This window comes from Microcebus murinus, chromosome 4, assembly GCF_040939455.1.
Source record: "Microcebus murinus isolate Inina chromosome 4, M.murinus_Inina_mat1.0, whole genome shotgun sequence".
NCBI lineage: Eukaryota > Metazoa > Chordata > Mammalia > Primates > Cheirogaleidae > Microcebus > Microcebus murinus.
In genome coordinates, this window is record NC_134107.1 from 52,680,634 (window position 1) to 52,699,847 (window position 19,214).

General features: G+C 33.6%; 1 protein-coding gene and 1 pseudogene across 2 annotated transcripts in view; one reads left to right on the plus strand and one right to left on the minus strand.

The window, feature by feature from the left end:
* The window catches only part of STK33 (serine/threonine kinase 33), a 161,572-nt gene that overhangs the window by 33,804 nt on the left and 108,554 nt on the right, over window positions 1-19,214 (plus strand). The window contains exon 3 of one of the 2 annotated variants that reach the window (XM_076002196.1): window positions 842-948. The gene's annotated coding sequence lies outside the window, so the exon portion shown is untranslated. The remainder of the gene's footprint in view (window positions 1-841; window positions 949-19,214) is intronic. The other variant, XM_012783956.2, reaches the window with a different exon arrangement.
* On the minus strand, window positions 7,006-7,118 carry LOC142870755 (uncharacterized; annotated as a pseudogene).

Genomic DNA, 19,214 nt, shown 5'->3' on the forward strand with positions numbered 1-19,214 from the left:
TTATTATTTCATAGGGAAGGAAGCCATTTGACAGAAATACCCTAAATTCCCTACAACCAAATCTATATACCTGTTTCTCAGGTAGCTTTCCAACTGGCTTTCCTACTAGCATTACAGTTTCTACTCTAGACTCTATTATATCCTGAAACTAAAGTCATATTTTACAAGTAAAAATAATGATCATGCTGTTTTGTCACTTAAAACATTTATTACTTTGTATTGCTTGTAGGATAGGGGCTCAGATCTTTAATGTATGAATAGCTAATGATGTCCTGTAGGATATGGCCCTGGCCTACCTCACCAACTTTGACTGACAACAGTATAGCCCTTCTTCGTCACAGTCCAGCCATACTGGTCCTCTTTAATTTCTTCAAATTGCCAAGTTTCTTAGTGGATCCTCTTTTTGGAATACATTCTTTGCTTTCCCTAGTCAACTGATCTCTCCTTTAGATGTCTGCTTGTTCCATTCTTTCTGGGAAATAGCAATATAGTCATAGCTCTTTTAATATTAGATCAAGTTAGTTACATTATTTTCTAGGTGCTTTTATTGCCAGGAAGTTCAGTATCTGCTTCTTGAGGACTCTCCCTTTGTGTTGTGTGTTGTCTAAGAACCTGGGAGTACCAAAAGGTAAGTTCCATGTACCATGTGGAGAGTGAACTGGAAATGTGATAAGTATAATATAGCTGTTGTTGATAAAGACTGCTACTGTTGCAGAATGGTCGTGCACAGCCCAAAGGGACAGATTATCTACTGTATGATATGCCCAAGATGCAGAATGTACATTTTACATTCATGTATGTACAGATTTGTGTTTATATATGTAGTCATTGTTCCTCAAAGATAATAATCTGTCATGGTGGTTTTAGGTTGGGCTGGAGTCACCCTTCCTCATGATTACTTGGGCTGGATTGAGCTTGGTTCACCAACCTAGACATCTCTCCTGCCTAGTAAGTACTCTTTTGGTGACATTTATATCCCTTCTTGCCAGAAGACTTTGGTCAGGGCAGTGTTGGATGTACTCCAGTAACTAACTTTGAATACCAAGGAATTCTCCCAGAAAACCCATTGGCTTTGTATTCCAAGACAAAAGGTAGTTATTGCTAGGTCATACATCCAAGAAAGATCCTATTCTAATCAGATACAGGGTACTTACACATTTTACAATCTGTCACTATGGGAGGCAACTTAAGACTCTTTACAAAATAAAGAGAAGAGCTTCAAGGAGTCTTGGCCTTTCCTTGAACTGAGAAGCAGCTCAGAGATTCTCTAGCTAAAACAATCTAGGGACAAGGGCATTATTTGAAACCTTAAAATTTGTATCCTCATAATATGCTGAAATAAAAAAAAAATCTAATCCATGCCTCTTAGATACTGTAATCTCTGCTTAAACAAGCATTTTTTACTTATTGATCTATTATGCTTGTGATTATTTGTTTATATTAATAGTCTATGTCCCCAGTATAATATACACTCCAAGAGGGTAGAAACTATTTCGTTCTCCTTATTACTGTATCTTTAGTGCTTCTCAAAGTGCCTTGTACATAGTTAACATTCTATGCACATTTGCTGAGTGAATGAATTTTAAGTTTTATAAAGTAGAATTTTAATAGTTACTATTACTTCTAAAAATTCAGAAGATATTTAGAAAGGTAAAGGCTTGTTAACCATATTCCCTATCAAGAAACTAATTCAAAATCAACAAGTAGAATGAAAAACAAAAAATAAAATTCTATGCAACTAGGAAATGGCTCAGTTCCAAGCTATGGACTAGTATCTAAGGAGTATAGTAAAATATGGATCAAATCAAAGGAGGATGCTAAAAGCTGATATATACCTCTCTAGATTGTAAACAGAGTGCACATTTCACTGAAAGTAAGTGAGGTAGCCCTAGGTTCTTTATCTTATGAGGTTTAAGAGTTGGGACAGGCTATGAGAAAAACTGGAAAAGTCCCAAGGGAGCCAGTGCTATATATCTCGGGAGTGTATGGGGGAGGGGGGAAGAGAGAGAGAGAGAAGAGGCCAAGGGGACAGTATCTTTTGACTTCTAACCTACATTGAAGTGGAGAGGAAGAAGGAAGAAGAAATGACAATGGGTTTTGTAGCCCATTGACCAGAATCAAATGAACAGAAATGAATAAGCAATAAATTGGCAAAGTTGGCTAAATTACTTTAATGATACAGATAAAGTACATTTCAGATTCAGAGTTATTTTGGGAAACATAAATTCCAGAAAAATACATCTATATCACTCAGAGAAATTGAAGGGGGAATATAGGGTTTTTAAAAATTGGAATTAAGGAAAGCAAGGCAGTCTCTCTCTGGTGGTGAGAATCATGGGATGTGAGCTATTGGCAGCCATATTCCATGCCTTGTAGGAAGTTGGTCTGTCTGTGGTAGAGGGAGCCAAGCCAACACACAGCAGCAGAAGTAAGAGACAAGGGATAAATAGTCCTGGTTGAGATAAACAGCCTTAATTGTTCAGCTTAACCTTGAGGCCTAGTTGCACTTTATGCATTTCCTAGAGTTATATGAGGTACTACAATGTCCTTACAATAAATTCATTTTATCTAAGCTAGTTTAAGTAAGTTTGAAACTAAGAGTTCTATCTAAAATAATATATATATAATAAAGATAGGCAGAGAATATCCAACACATGTGTTATTGGTGTGCCTAATAAAAGAGAGCAGAGCAAATGAACAGAAACATTTCAGATATGTAATAGAGAAAAAACCTTCAGAGATTAAAGGGATTAGTAATCTTTAGATTAAAAGAACACAGAGATCTAGAAAAACTGAAACAGGGTAATCAATACTGAGTAAGCATATAACAGTAAAGTTATTTGTGTTTCACAATTTAAAAAAGAATCCTATAGGCATCCAGGCAAAAAAAGCAAGTCACCCCAAGGGGGGCAAATCAGACTAACCCCAGACATCATGGTAATAGCTTAAGCCAAGAGGCAGTAGAACAATGTCTCTAGAGCTTTGGTGGGGCGTGTGTGGGTAGGAAAGAGTGTGACCCACAGATTTGATATCTGGTCCAGCTGTTATTTATGCATAAATGTAACAAACAATATTATCAAATATTCAAGGACCTGTAGTCCCCCCAAAATTGCCTCATGAATAAAATAAATCATCTAAGTGATAAAAAAACAGAAAAAGAACTTGAAAATGGAGAAGCAGAGGTATGAGACAATTGGCAGGGCATATGGAATCTATTTAAATATATGCTAAGTCAAGTCTCAATATCTGTGCATATAATGAGACTAAAATGTAAAATTAATAATGAATAAAGGACTTATTTAACAGATAAAAAGTGGGGAAGATAGAATAGGTAGAGATATGTAAAAGCACATGAACTCTTCATTTATCTTAGTGGAGAGAGAGTCTGTAGATATATGCTAACGTTGATGAATTTGCTGATCTGAGTTGAAATCTTGGCACTGCCACATACCAGCTGTGCAACCTCAGATAAGTTTAAATCTCATGTGTAGTTACAGAATCTTCATCTGTATCATGGAGATAATGATACTACCCACCTATTAGGGTTGTTGTGAAGATTAAATGCAATAATGTATTTGAGATGCTTAGAATAGTAACCTGGCCCAGAGTAAGCATTCAATAAAAACTACCTATTATTTATTATTATTATTTTAAGGAAAAAACACGGGTAGTTTCATAATCTTGGGATAGAGAAAGTCTTTCTAAGCACAATTCTAAACCCAGTGACCATAAAGGAAAAGATTAATAATTTGACTTCATAAAAACTAAAAGCTTTCATTTTGCGTGGCAAAATCTTGATAAGAATCAATGAACAAAAACCTAAGTGGGGAAGAATAATTGTAATGTATTTGATAGAAGAAGGATTGATATCGTTAATATTCATTGAACAATGATAAGTCAACAAGAAAAAGATGAGAAAAAATCAATATGAACAGATATTTTATAGGAAAATAAAAATAGTAAACATTTGAAAACATAGTTAGCCTCACTTATAATTAAGGAAGTAGAAATTAAAATGAGATGCTATTTTTCATTTACCAAATTGATAAAGATGAAAATATCTAATAGGAATCATATGATAAAATAGGCACTCTCATATCTCCTTTCTTGAGGGCAAGTTTGTATTTATCAAAATTGTAAATGCTCACACCTTTATTTCTGCAATGCTACTGCTAAGAATATATGAATATATTCATCTCAGTATACAATCATAGATGAAAAAGATTGTTGCTTATAGCATTATTTATGACAGAAACAATATGGAAACAATTTACTTGACTGTTGATATGAACTTGTTAAATAATTTAGAGTGCTTATATACCTTAGAATATTATATAGCCATTAAAACAAAAGATATATAAATATATGTATTTTATGTGTATATATACATATACTGATAATGGAAAAATGTTCAGATTATAATATATAGGAAAAAGTAAATTACGTGGGAATAGGTACAGTAAATAATACATAATTTATATTTATATATGTGTACTTAGAATGTTATATAATGCACAAGAACCATTGAAAGTAGTTTTTCTCTGAGGTGAAGAATGGAGTTACTGTAGACTTTTATTTTTATTTTCCAATTTTTATTACAGCAATTATTTTCTAATTTTATAATAATTAAAAATAAAAATAATCTTTTAACTGGTAGCGAATATGTTGCTTTTGAAAATGGAATTTTATGTTTTGGGAATAAAATTATTTTGGGTAAATAGTAAAACAAATCAAGTAAGTTCAAATCATGTTTTTTCAACAAAAATTTAGTCAGCTCCTACTTTGGATGAAGTACTAAACTGAGAGCTCTTGATGCTTATCAGCCTATGGAACAGATAATGCTTGATAAATGTTATAAATAGATGTTCAGACATTTCTCCTCGAGGTTGAATTTTCTTAATTAAAAACAGATGAAATGAAATCTGTTAGTGAACACTATTTTTACCACATGGCCATTGTTGTGATACCAATCTAGAAACTGTCACCAAGAGCAGGAAAAAAATATTTTGCTAAGGTCTGTGAATTTGGTTATGCCAGTTTGTTGGCTTTGCATTTTGCTTGTCATAATGGCTGCTGAAGGTGTTGGGAATATGTGAGAAGGTGGGTTAATGACAATGCTGATGATGACAGGAAAAGAAGATCCTGTATTCCTGAGCAAAAACTAGATTTGATCAAATGCTATATTTACCAGTGGTGTTTAGAGTTTGCATCACTATATACTTACTGTTTGAAAGGGCAGTGATTTTATGAAGAAGATTGTACGTTCATGGAGGCAAGCAGACCACTCAGTTTGGCCATATGATTTATACAAATCTATTTAGAAATTGTGACTTTTTTCTATTGGAGAGTCTGTGATTCTTCAAAATCTCATGATTTCATTGTGCTCAAGACATTGGACCTATGGGAGATTATTGCAGTATCCATTTGGCATTAGCCGTTTGAATGTGAATACAGTCAGTTCTGCTGTTAACAGAACTGTCTTGAAAATGTGAATTTATTGCAACACCATTCATATATTAGAAAACAATTTGAGCATACATTTTTTGCTTGCTTTTGCACAATTTTGTCAGAAACACCAGGTGAACAGAGAATACCATGCTCATTTGAACTGAGCTGTGTAGGAACACACAAAATGCACACATGCACACACCTAGAATACCTACCAGCTGCTTTAGTTCACAGTGTATTATGACCCACACGCACCCTCAACCGGTGTCACAGCTTTCCCTCTGATTTCAGATAACCTTCCTTCCACCACCTCACAGTTAACTAACAAGCTGCAACCTTTCCGACACTCATACCCACAAGCAAACTTCAGGTCTTTTTCAAGGTAAGGTGCCATATTTAAATTTCCTAGCAATTTAACACGTATAAAACCATGCTGCAGCTTTTATTTCATTCCTGAGTTGTGTGTGTGTCACTGACTAAGGTTTGGAGTGTTGTGTCCCTAACTACATTGCTCCCATAAGTCCTATGTTTTTTACTGTGTTATTTTTGCATACTGTAGTGATTTTTAGGAACATATGTATTTCCTTGTGGTAAAACTATCTCCTTGAACAGATCTATGCTGGTCTTTTTTTCCTTTCATTTTAAGTTTATGTAATGCATTTGATTTGCAAAATTCGGTTGCACAAACACCCCCCAAATGAATGATGGGAATCATATTTGTCCTTTTGTTGCAGGTTTTCTATTGTACTAAGCTTAACATTTCCAGTTTTAAACCAACTTCTCTAGTTCCTTACTGGTAGTTGTTTAGGTCTTTCTAGTTCATGCACACTAGAGAATTGGGTGATTTTCTAAATTAAAATTTTGTGAAGAAATTTTGAGATAAGGTCCCAAATGCCTTATGTTGAACTCCTTTGGACTTCTCAGGACTTCTATGACTTAAGGTTCATTACATTGCTAATGTTCTGTATATTATTATATGAAGAAGACCTTGCACCAAGTTTGTGGTGTTAAGTACCTAAGTACAAATATCATGTGATTGAAAATCAATTATTTATTATTTAGAAATGAATTATTTGCCAAAAAAACCCTTATTTATCTTTCTTTGAGGGGTTTTATCTACTCCAGTAATGATTTAGCTTAAAGTAAAATCTTTCTCACTGAATGTTAAAGTTCCTTTTTGAGTTTCTAACATGATATGCATGGATCAAGGAGTTACAAGTCTATAATCTTAGAATGATTTTCTTGTACTCAGATTCTGTTCCTTATTCTAGCTCACTTAGTAGTTGCACCATGAATTATTTTTGTAAATATGAGATATAGGAATGTATATTTTGACTTCAATATTTGCTTTAAGGTTTTCTTTGTAGAAGTATAGACTTTTATTATGATTTTAGTACTTAGGAATTTGGCTTTAATTTGAAATTTAAGGTTTCTTTTAATTTTCTCTTTGAAAGAAAGTATCATAGTGAATAGTAAGTACATTTAACAAAGAGGGGAATTACAGTGGTGACCTTAAAAATTTGTTCTTTTTTTCTTCATTCATTAATTCCTTTTTTAAAAAATATGGAATACTTCACGAATTTGCATGTCATTCTTGTGTAGGGGCTTTGATAATCTTCTCTGTATTATTACAATTTTATTAATAGTGTATGTGCTGCTGAAGCGAGCACCATTCATTCTTCATAGAATAAATATTTGTTAGGTGCCTACTGTGTGTTATATAATTTTAGGGTCTGGAGACTACAATGATGAGCAAAAACACAGTCCTTCCTCTTACAATCTAGTGGGGGAGATAGACTTTAGTGACCAAAATACATAATTATGAATTGTGGTAAGTGCTACAAAGAAAAAGAACAAGTTCCTTTGAAAGAGAAAAACAGGGGACCCAATTTGGAAAAGTGATTTTTAAAAGGCCTTTCTGAGGAAGTGACATTTAAACTGAAATCTATAGGATAAGTAGTTTACTGGAAGGGAAAGGGGGTAGAAGGATTTCCAGGCAGAGGCAAGAGGTTTTGTGATATCATTTTATAGTACTTATGACCTTTTTAGATGCTTATATAATTAGGTACTAGTCTATGAGCAAGACAGTTTATAGAGCTGTGTTACTGAAAAGATACATATAAATTATATTTTTATAAATGAATTCCTGAATTCCTGCAGGCTTACATTATATTCACTGTGCTATATCATCTACATTTGATTGATGTTCAGTTATTTCAATTACTGCTAGATTGATCTTTCCAAAGCACAACCTTGATAATGCTTTGATAATTTCCTGCTCAGAAATCTTTATCAGCCCTCGAATTACCCAATAAAATCCAGATTTCTCAGCCTCATGGTCAAGCCTTCCCAAACTAGGTTGGCCCTCCCTAGTTTTAATATCCTACTTCAACTTTAATTACTCCTCTTTCTACAGAACTCTCTGTTAGTCAACAGAACTTCTGGATGAGCATGGGTGCTTTCTCAAATGCCCACTTTTGTTTGCATTGTTTCTCTGCCCTTACAATCTGTTTACCTCTTTCTAGGAATTTCCTGTTCATCTCTTTCTCCCCCCCGCCATTTTAAATGTTACCATTCAATCTAAATGTCTTTTCTGATTGCCCAGATGGAATTAACTTATTTTTCTTCTGTCTTCTTAAGGCATTTTATTCTTACTGTTCTTTAGGCACTTCTCCCTTCTTCTTTTTTTTTTAAATCAATATTATTTTAAATTGACAAATCATAATTGTATACATTTATGGGGTACAATGTGATGTTTTGATACATGTATGCAGTGTGGAATGATTAGATCAATCTAGTTAACATATTCATTACTTCACTTATTTTTCATGATGAGATATTTGAAATTTACTCTTAGTTATTTTGAAATGTACAGTTCATTATTATTGACTGTTGCTGCCCTGCTGTGCAATAGATCTTAAAACCTATTCTTCCTGTTTAACTGAAACTTTGTATCCTTTGACCAACAACTACCCATTCTCCACTGCTGCCTCTGGTAAACATTAGTCTACTCTCTACTCTCATGATTTTGACATTTTAAGATTCCACATATAAGTGAGTTCATGTGGTGATTTTAATCTTGAAAATGAGTCACGTGAATGACCTGATACCAAAATGGATAATGATGAGCTGAAATCTGTAGTGAAAGCAAATCCATCTCAACCTATGTGTGAATTACCAGCAAGGTTCGACATTACTATTCCAACAGTATTAGACCATTTGAAACAAATCGGCAAGGTGAAGAAGCTGGATATTCGGGTACTACATGAATTAAACAAGTGTCATAAGAGAAATCATCTTGAAGCTTGGCTTTTTTTGCTGTCACAACATAAAGGGGAACCATTTCTATACTGTATTGTTACGTGTGATGAAAAATTTCTTTTTAACAATCTCAAGCATTTGGCACAATGGTTGGATAAATATGAAGTGCCAAAATATAGTCCAAAACTAAATATTCATCAAAAAAAAAAAAAGGCTAATAGTGTCTGTTGGTGGTCCAGTACTGGTATTATCCAGTGTAGCTTCATGAAACCTGGTCAATTGTTTACAGCAGATGTTTACTGCAACCAAGTGGATGAAATGATGAGGATACTTGTGATTAAGCAGCTGAGATTGGTCAGTGGAGGCAGGCTAATCCTTTTGCAAGACAACGCTTGACCACATGTCACATAAACAACACTGCTAAATCAAACTAGAGCATCTGAACTTGGAAACTGTCATCCAGTGTATTCACCAGAGTGCACCAACTGACTAATGCATATTCCAGACTTTAGACCACTTCTTGCAAGGAAGAATATTCGATTCTCAGCAACCTGTGGAAAACGCTTTTCAGGATTTCATCGCCACTCACTCTTCAGGCTTCTTTGCTGCTGGCATAAGCAAGCTACTGTTAAGATGGCAAAACTGTTTAGGCACATACTTTGATTAATGGTACTGTTTTTTGTTTGAGATATAATAAATGGCACTTTTGATAAAAAATTGGACATTTCATATTTAATGACCTAATAAATAGCTTTATAACGTGCAGTCATGCATAATGATGTTTTAGTCAATGATGGAAGGCATATATAACATGGTCCCATAAGATTATAATGGATCTGAAGAATTCCTATCACCTAGTGATGTCATAGCTCTTGTAATGTCGTAACAATGCATTATGTGTTTGTGGTGATGCTAGTGTAAACAAACCTACTGCATTGCCATTTGTATAAAAGTATGGCACATATAATTATGTAAAATACATAATACTTAATAATTATAATAAATATGTTACTGATTTATATATTTACTGTGCTATACTCTTTATCATTATTTTAGAATGTACCTTTCCATTTATATAAAAAAATTTAACTGTGAGACAGCCTCAGGCAGGTCCTTCAGGAGATAATCCAGAAGAAGGTATTGTTATCATAGGAGACAACAGTTCCATGAATGCTATTGCACCTGAAGACTTTCCAGAGGGGCAATATGTGGAGGTAGAAGACAGTGATATTGCTATTCCTGACCCTGTGTAGGCTTAGGCTAATGTGTGTGTTTGTGTCTTAGTTTTTAACAAAAAATTTAAGAATAAAAAAACCCACTTAAAATGGAAAACAACTTATATATAGTAAGGATATAAAGAAAAATATTTTCTATATAATTGTATAATACGTTTGCATATTAAGCATTATTAAAAAAGAGTCAAACAGTTAAAAATAATTAAAAAGTTTATAAAGTAAAAATGTTTTAGTAAGCAACATGGTGTCAGCAAGATAGCAGAGCAGAAGATCCCCCAGTATCATTTCCCCCACAAAAATACAACTAGAAACTATTCATGAACCAGTGGTGCCCATGGCTAAAAAGAACTCCAAACAAAAGAAAACAAAACAAAAAACCCCCAATTGAAACTATTCAAAGATAAGAATACTACCCTGAATACACCAGAACTCAGGGAGAATCTGGGAAACCCCCTGGGTTCACAGAATCGAGAGAAGGTATGACCAGTAAGAGAAAAGGTCATTTCTTTGTGGGAAGTCCACTCTGGTCTTGTCCCACAGGAAACATTGGGAGAGCCAGGAGGGCTGAACCATCAGGGATGAATTAGAGGCAAAGAGTAGGGTGCTGATCATAGTGACTGGCATGCAGATTTTGGTGGCTCTTTAGCCCTCTGGTCAGTTGGAATGTCACATTGAAGAGACTGGACAGTGCCATAGCACCACAGGGGGTATAATCCATGGGAAGGCCTGAATCCCTAGCTGGATTTTCCACAAAGCTTAGGTGCTTGCGTCGGGACTTCCCCTGACCTGGGAACAACTATAAAGTTTGGGATTACATTCTAGTGCCCATTTAAATCTTCTCTAGACTGAGAAACAGCAGCAAGGCTGCAATATAGTTCTAGGACAGCATTTTAGTTTCAATGTTCACTATAAGTTTTCTCCAGACTAGGAACAATGACAGGGCAATTAGTTCTGGTATAGTGTTTTAGTCCTAGTGCTTACTATTAAGTCTTCCCCAGAATGGGAAGAAATAGCAGGCCTGGGTTTAAGATCCAATACTAAGAAGTAAGGTATAGCACCACCAAAGAACATATGCAAAAACTGGAAGTGGTGGTTGCTTCTTCAAATATGCAAGCATCGATTGTGAAAACTCCAGGAAATATGACATCAATGAAAGAAACTTAACAAAGCTCTAGCAGTGGACCTAGAAGAATTGAAGATCTGTGAAATGTCTGACAAAGAATTCAGAATCATCCTCATAACATTAAGTTCAGGGAATCACAAGAAGATACAGATAGAAAACTAAATGAAACCTGCAGCTGAGCACAGTGGCTTATGCCTGTAATCCCAACACTTTAGGAGGCTGAGGCAGGAGGATTGCTTGACCCCAGGAATTCAAAGTTACAGTGAACTATGGATTGTACCACTGCACTCCAGCCTGTTTGATAGGGTCTAAAAAAGAAAAAAAATCCCAGAACAAAATGAGAAATTTGAGAAAGAAATAGAAATAATTTTTAGAAAAAACAAGTAAAAATCCTAGAAATAATATAGTAACTGAACTAAAAAACTCATTAGAGAACTCAAATAATAGACTTGACCAAACAGAGGAAATAATTAGCAAGCTTGAAGACAGACCATATGAAATTACCCAATCAGAGAAGAAAAATCAGAGAAAAAAGAAAAAATCAAAGAAAAAAGATGATAGAGTTAAAAAGGCCTAAACGAATTGTGGGACATCAGTTAATACCAATTTGAAGATGAATACATGTGGTACATGTTTTTCTATCCTTGCGATACTTCACTTTGAAGGATGGGCTCAATTTCTATCCAGGATAATATAAGAGGTGCCAGTTCACCATTGTTTTTTGTAGTTGAGTAGTATTCTGTGGTATGGGGATTGCATTGAATCTGTAAATCACTTTGGGTAGTATAGACATTTTAACAGTGTTGATTCCACTGATCCATGAGCATGATATGTTTTTCTACTTGTTTATATCCTCTGTGATTTCCTTCCTCAATGTTTTATAGTTCTCCCTGTAGAGGTCTTTTTCCTCCTTAGTTAAGTATATTCCTAGGTATTTTATTTTCTTTGTTGCTATTGCGAAAGGTATTGAGTCTTTGATTTGATTCTCAGCTTGACTGTTGTTGGTGTAAAGGAATGCTACTGATTTGTGCACATTCATTTTGTAACCTGAGACTTTGCTGAATTTGTTTATCAATTCCAGGAGTCTCTTGGCAGAATCTTTGGGGTTTTCTAGATATAAGATCATATTGTCAGTAAAGAGCAATAGTTTGACCCCTTCTTTCTCCATTTGGATACCCTGGATTTCCTTCCTTTGCCTGATTCCTCTGGCTAGGACTTCTAGCACTATGTTGAATAGTAGTGGCGAGAGTGAGCAACTTTGTCTGATTTGAGTTCTAAGTGGGAATGCTTTCAATTTTTCCCTGTTCAGTATAATGCTGGGTGTGGGTTTGTTGTGTGTGGCTTTTATAATTTTGAGGTATGTTCCACCTGTGTCTATTTTTTAAGAGTTCCTATCATAAAAGGTTGCTGAATTTTGTCAAATGCTTTTTCTGCACCCATTGAGAGGATCATTTGGTCTTTGTTTTTGATTCTATTTATGCTTTGAATCACATTTATAGATTTGTATATGTTGAAATGTCCTTGCATCTCTGTGATGAAGCCCACATGATTATGGCGGACTATGTTTTTGATGTGCAGCTGAATTCAGTGTGCTAGGATTTTATTGAGAATTTTCGCATCTGTATTTATAAGGGATATTGGTCTGTATTTTTCTTTTTTTGTTGGGTCTTTTTCTGTCATTGGTATCAGGGTGATATTGGCTTCTTAGAATGAGTTGTCTTCCTTCTCAATGTTATGAAATAATTCCTACAGCATAGGTAACAGTTTTTCTTTGTAGGTCTGGTAAATTTGGCTGTGAAACCATCTGGTGCAGGACTTTTTTTGGTGGGAAATTTTTTATTGCTGCTTCAATTTTGTTGCTTGTTATTGGTCTGTGCAGTTCTATTTCTTTCTGAATATGCCTAGGGAAGTTGTGTGTTTCTAAGAATTTATCCTTTTCCTCATCATTTTCATGTTTATGTGCATAGAGATTTTTATAGTATTCAGAGATGATATTTTATATTTCTGTGGTATCAGTTGTAGTATCTCTGTTTTCATTTCTGATTGAGCTTATTAGGTTCCTTTCTTTTCTATTTCTGGTAAATAATGTGAGAGGGTTGTCAATTTGGTTTACCTTTTCAAAGAACCAACTTTTTCTTTCATTAATCTTCTGTATAATTCTTTTATTACTGATTTCATTTAGTTCTGTTCTGTTCTTAGTTATTTGTTTTCTTCTGCTGAGTTTGGGATTAATTTGCTCTTTCTTTTACAATTCCTTGAGATGATTCAATACAGTGTTGATTTGTGATCTTTTTGTCTTTTAGATGTAGGCAATTAAGGTTATGAATTTTCCACTTAGGACTGCCTTTGCCGAATCCCACAGATTTTGGTAATACTTGCATCCCTTTGTCATTTAATTTGAGGAATCTTTTGATTTCCACCTTAATTTTCTCCTTGACCAAATCATTGTTCAGTAGTAGGTTGCTTAATTTCCATGACTTCATGTAGAATTGAGTGTTTCTGTTGGACTTGATTTCTAATTTTATTCCACTGTGGTCTAAGAAGATATGTGGTATAATTTCTGTTTTTTGAATTTGTTGAGACATGTTTTGTGGCCTAAGATGTGATCAATCTTAGAGAATGTTCTGTGTGCTGATGAGAAGAATGTATATTCAGTAGTGTTTGAGTAGAATGTTTTATAAATGTCTGTTAGGCCCATTTGCTCTAGAGTCCTGTCTAAGTCCAGTGTTGCTTTATTTATTTCCTGCTTGGAAGATCTGTCCAGTTCTTTCAGCGGGTGTTGAAGTCCCCAGCAATTGCTATGTTGCTGTTTATCACTTTGTTTAGACCTAGTATGGTTTACTTTATGAATTTAGGTTAACCTGTGTTAGTTGCATAAATATTTAGAATTATTATGTCTTTGTCTATGACCATATCACCCTGAATGTACCCGATCTTGTCTATTGAGGGTTTTTATCATGAAAGGGTAATGGATTTTGTTGAATGCTTTTTCTGCATCTATTGAGATGATTGTATGATCTTTGTTTTTGCTTTTGTTTATATGGTGAATCATATTTATTGATTTACATATGTTGAACCATTTTTGCATTGCTGGGATGAAGTCCACTGGGTTCTGGTGGATTATTTTTTTATGTGCTATTAAATTCAGTTTGTTAGTATTTTACTGAGGATTTTTACATCTATATTTGTAAGGGATATTGGTCTGTAGTTTTCTCTTTTTGTTGTGTCCTCCCCTGGCTTTTGTATCAAGGTGATACTGGCTTCATAGATTGAGTTGGGGTGGATTCCCTCTTTCTCCATATTATGGAATAATTTCTGTATTATGCAAATCAGGTCTTCTTTGTAGGAATGATAGAATTTAGCTATGAATCCTTCTGGTCCAGGGCTTTTTGTTGTTGTTGTTGGGATGCTTTTTATTACTATTTTGATCTCACTGTTTGTTATTGATCTGTTTAGGAATTCTCTTTCTTCCCAGGTGAGTCTTGGGAGGTTGTGGGTTTCCGGGAGCTTGTCCATTTCCTCTACATTCACTAGTTTCTGTGTGTAGAGATTTATGTAGTATTTATGGATGATGTTTTGTATTTCTGTGGTATCAGTTGTAATGTCACCTTCTTCATTTCTAATTGAGCTTATTGGATCCTTTTTTTCTGTTCTTGGTTAATCTAGCAAGAGATCTGTTGATTTTGTATATCTTTTCAAAGAACCAACTTTTTGTTTTGTTAATCCTTTGTATTTTGTTTTGTTTTGTTTTCCAGTTCATTTAATTATGCTCTGACCTTCATTATTTCTTTTCTTCTAATGGGTTTGGGTTTGGTCCATTCTTATTTTTCTAGTTCTTTAAAGTCTGACATTAGGTTATTAATTTGTGATCTTTCTGTCTTTTTGATGTAGGCATTTAAGGCTATGAATTTTTCCCTGAGGAATGCTTTTGCTGTGTCCCATAGATTTTGATAGCTTGTGTCCTATTGTGTATTTTAAAAAGTTACAGTAAGTGAAATTTAACTTATTATTGAAGGAGATTTTTCTAATAACTTTATTGTTGCCTAAGTGTAGAGTGTTTGTGAAGTCTATAGTAGTATGCAGTAATGTCCTAGCCCTTCACATATGCTCACCACTTAGTCACTGACACCCTCAGAGTAACTTCCAGTCCTACAAGCTGCATTCATGGATAAGTGCCCTACACAGGTGTACCATTTTTTGTCACCTGTACTGTATTTTTATTGGACTATTTCTATGTTTATATATGTTTAAATTCACAAATACTTACCATTGTGTTACAATTGTCTACAGTATTCAGTATAGTAACATGCTGTATAGGTTTGTAGCCTAGGACCAATAGGCTATACCATATAGCCTAGGTATGTAGTAGGCTGGACCATCCAGTTTTATATAACTCTATGATGTTCACATAATGGTGAAATCGCCTAATGATGCATTTCTCAGAATATATTCCCATTTTAAGTGACCCATTGACTGTATTTGGAAATTAGGAAGTATAATTCTTCTAGGTTTGTTCTTTTTGCTCAAGATCATGTTGGCTATTCATCTCCCTTGTTTTAAAGTTATTTCTGGGCATGTCTTATCTTCCTAACTAAGCTTATAAGTTTCTTGAGGCCAGAGCCTGTGAAGAATGAGTCTTTACTTCTTTCACTATGCCTAATACAGTCACTTGCATGTGGTAGGCTCTCAATAAAAATTTGTTGAAGGAATTTATACATTAATTGTAGGTGGCTAGTGAAAGAGTAATTGATGATCTTTACACAAATGCATCAGGGGACTGATATGTACATAAATCCTTTGTAATGTTAGTAATCCTAAATTCATATTTTCTTATAAAAAGATACTACTCAATTGAGATATTTATGTGTTTTTTCCCATTTCAGCAAGATAGAGATTATTTTAGATTCATAAACACTGCTGTCATTTCTATTTTTGCCTCTCTTTTGAAGGTTTGCATGCTCATTTAGCTGTAAAAAAGAATGAAAAGAACAAATCAACACCCTCACTGGTTGTCGATTCCTAGTGGGGAGAAATAGATTTGAAAGCATGTCTAAGTAATGTACTTATTTTGATTGTTTTGGGTTTCCAAGTGCATGTGGCTTCTGATGAGTTTGGAATAATCCCACAAAGAATTTCCTTATTCATTGGTTCATTTCGACTTATACTTCTGGCAGACACCTTCCTATTTATAAGTTTTTATTAAAAACCATTTTTCTTTGAGAAGTTGTGCCTTTTACTTCTCTCAAATAAACATTTGAACACCTTTTTAGATTGCTCTTCAATCTATGGCTGTAAGTAGGACTATGTCATGGCTTTAGCTGATGCAGTTCTTAGAGTATTTCTTATTGGAATAACATTTTCTCAGGGCAATATTTAAATATAAGAGGCAATGATATATTTCTTGTAGAGATATTTGTCTCCAAGGACAACTAAAACAGAGTACAGTAGCAGAATAATGTGTAAACATTTATGATTGACTTAGTATTTGTAATTCATTTAATGTTATTGTTTTGGCTAGAAGCATTTCTTTATAAGTCTCTTTTAGTTATATTCACTCTTCTCCATTATATAAATGGTAGGTTCTTTTAAGGGAATTCATTCAGGAATTCCATATCTTTATGATTAACTATCGTTCTTCACATTTAACCCTGTAATATTGAATCTATATAGATTAATGAGTATATATGAATTTTCAGAGGCTTTTCTTTGGATATATCATTCCCTTTATTTACAAAATTATTATGTATATAGTAAAACAACTCAAAAAAATTTAAAAACTATAAAGCAAAAATAAAAATTATCCATAAGTTTTCCTTTGAGAGACAATCACCATTCTAAGTATTTGTTAATAAAATCAATCTTTAACTAGATAATAGTTAAGGATATATGGAAATCTGGATAAAATTAGACATATTAATAAAAACCTGACTTCCATTCTGAGGGCAGTTTTCATATTATATTAAATTAGGAACACCATAGTTTAAAAAATTTTTTTAAGATTATTTTGAATTATAAATTGTGAATTACTATTTAGAAAGATCATGTGGGCTTTTTAACCTTTTATGGTTGCATTGTTCACACAAGGAGTATTTCTAAACAGTATTTCAGTTTTAGCTATTTGGTCTTGACTTATAAATTGAAATATCTTGGTTAATGAACAAATGTGGCTAAAGAAAATAATAGTGTTTTAATTTCTACAGTTAAAATATATTTTTGAGCTCTTAATCACTGAAGACATTTGAAATGATTTGACTTGCTAATTTGAATTACAACTAAATGGCCAATACGTGTCCCTCTTTTAGATTCCTTAGAACAGTATCATATGGCAAGATCTTTAATGGATATGTGATTTTTCATCTGTTTGGTCATGTTTGATACCACAAAGGAATCTGCTGAATGAGTAGATAAATATCTTGAGAACAGAAACAGAGTCTGTTTTAGGCAGCATCAAATTGATGGAGGTAATAAGCTATAAAAAGTAGAAACTAAATCTTTTCATTTATTAAAATTCATTCATTCAAGTATTTTTTCATCATTCAAGCATATTTGATCATGTGCTTGGGATTGTTTTAGTTAGGGATTTCTCAACATTGGCACTATTGACGTTTTGGACAGAATAATTCTTTGTTGTAGGGTTGCTGTGCATTTTAGATGTTTTGCAGCATCCCCCATTTCTTACCCTCTAGATGCCAGTAGCACTCCCCCAGTTGTGGCAACTAAAAATGTCCCGACGTCGTGTCCCCTAGGAGGCAAAATCACTCCTGTTTGAGAAACACTGGTTTAGATGACAAACATTTTAAAAGCACATTTAAAAAAATATATTCTGTGTTGTTTCCCTATTTCAAATTTGTATATATTTCATGTATATATTTCTGTAAATATTTCCTGGGTGGTGCCTTATCAGAAAATTGACATAGGTTTTGTAATGGTATATGGAACCAGCTGTATTTGTCATAGAAATACTGAAATAAAACACATTTTAAAAATTAGTAGTTGATTTAATCATGATTCTGTACCATTTATGATATCTTGAGTCAAAGAAGCTACTATTTCTTGATCTTTTGCAAGGTACTTTGTACCTAAGAACAAATTCTTACAAAGAAACCTAACACTTATTATTTTTCCTCCTTTAAGAATGATCCTCTTCATCTTTTGTTTTAAAGGCTCTATAACTTATTGGTACTGTGTAAAAATTCCATTATTACAGAGACTGTTCTCTTTGCTTCTCTGCTGCATCCTTTTCTGAAGTTATGAGAGATGTGAAACATAGTCTGAAAATTCATTCGAAGCTTTAAAACTTATTATATCCAGGAGAGACAAATTTAAGATTGCTGAGGTTTCTGGTTGAAGTACTTCAAGCAGAAATCTATACTCCATTAGACTCTCTAACATTGTGACCTTAATTTTCCAGATATTTTACTCTTTAAATTGAAAGTAGTATTTTAATACTATTTGAGTCTTTTGGAGGGGCTTAAATATAAGTCTTAAGTTGTGAAACATTTGAAACAAATGAAAAGTAAAATAACAACTAATTTAGGACTGTATAGTTTTATATATTTTTATTTTAAAATATACAGTGATATAAAGATAAGCATGGAATATATTTAATGCACTGGAGTTGATGAAAAAGCTACTTTGTGAGGAATTGTTCATACTGTACTTAAACAGAATTTTATTCATTAGGTTTTTTTTCTTGGCATTGCCTGAGAGTTTCTGATTAGGATTAGTTGTTAAGTTCTCTGAAGTTAGGAAATTTACTTTGTATAAAACTATAGTCTGGTGAAATGAAAATCTACCTGGACAATAGCTACTGAGTTATCTTGCTTCTGCAGATAAAGCAAGGAATGTAAAACTGTATTATAGTACTGAGTCAAGAAACCGATAACTATTTTTTAAAAACCCTCTATGGAGAAGGAAAGATTTCAAAAGCCTCTTGTTCTTTCATTAGTAAATTAGGTCAGTTTTTAAATAATATGCTCATTGAAATGTACACATTTCTCAAGTAATTGATATAATTTAATCCAATTCATATTTTAAAGGTATAATAACTTATTTCTTTAGAGACCCTTAATTGCTTCATCTATGTTCCATTGTGAAATGTTGTTTTGAACCTAAATTTTTTAAAAAATAAATTTTATTGTGTATAT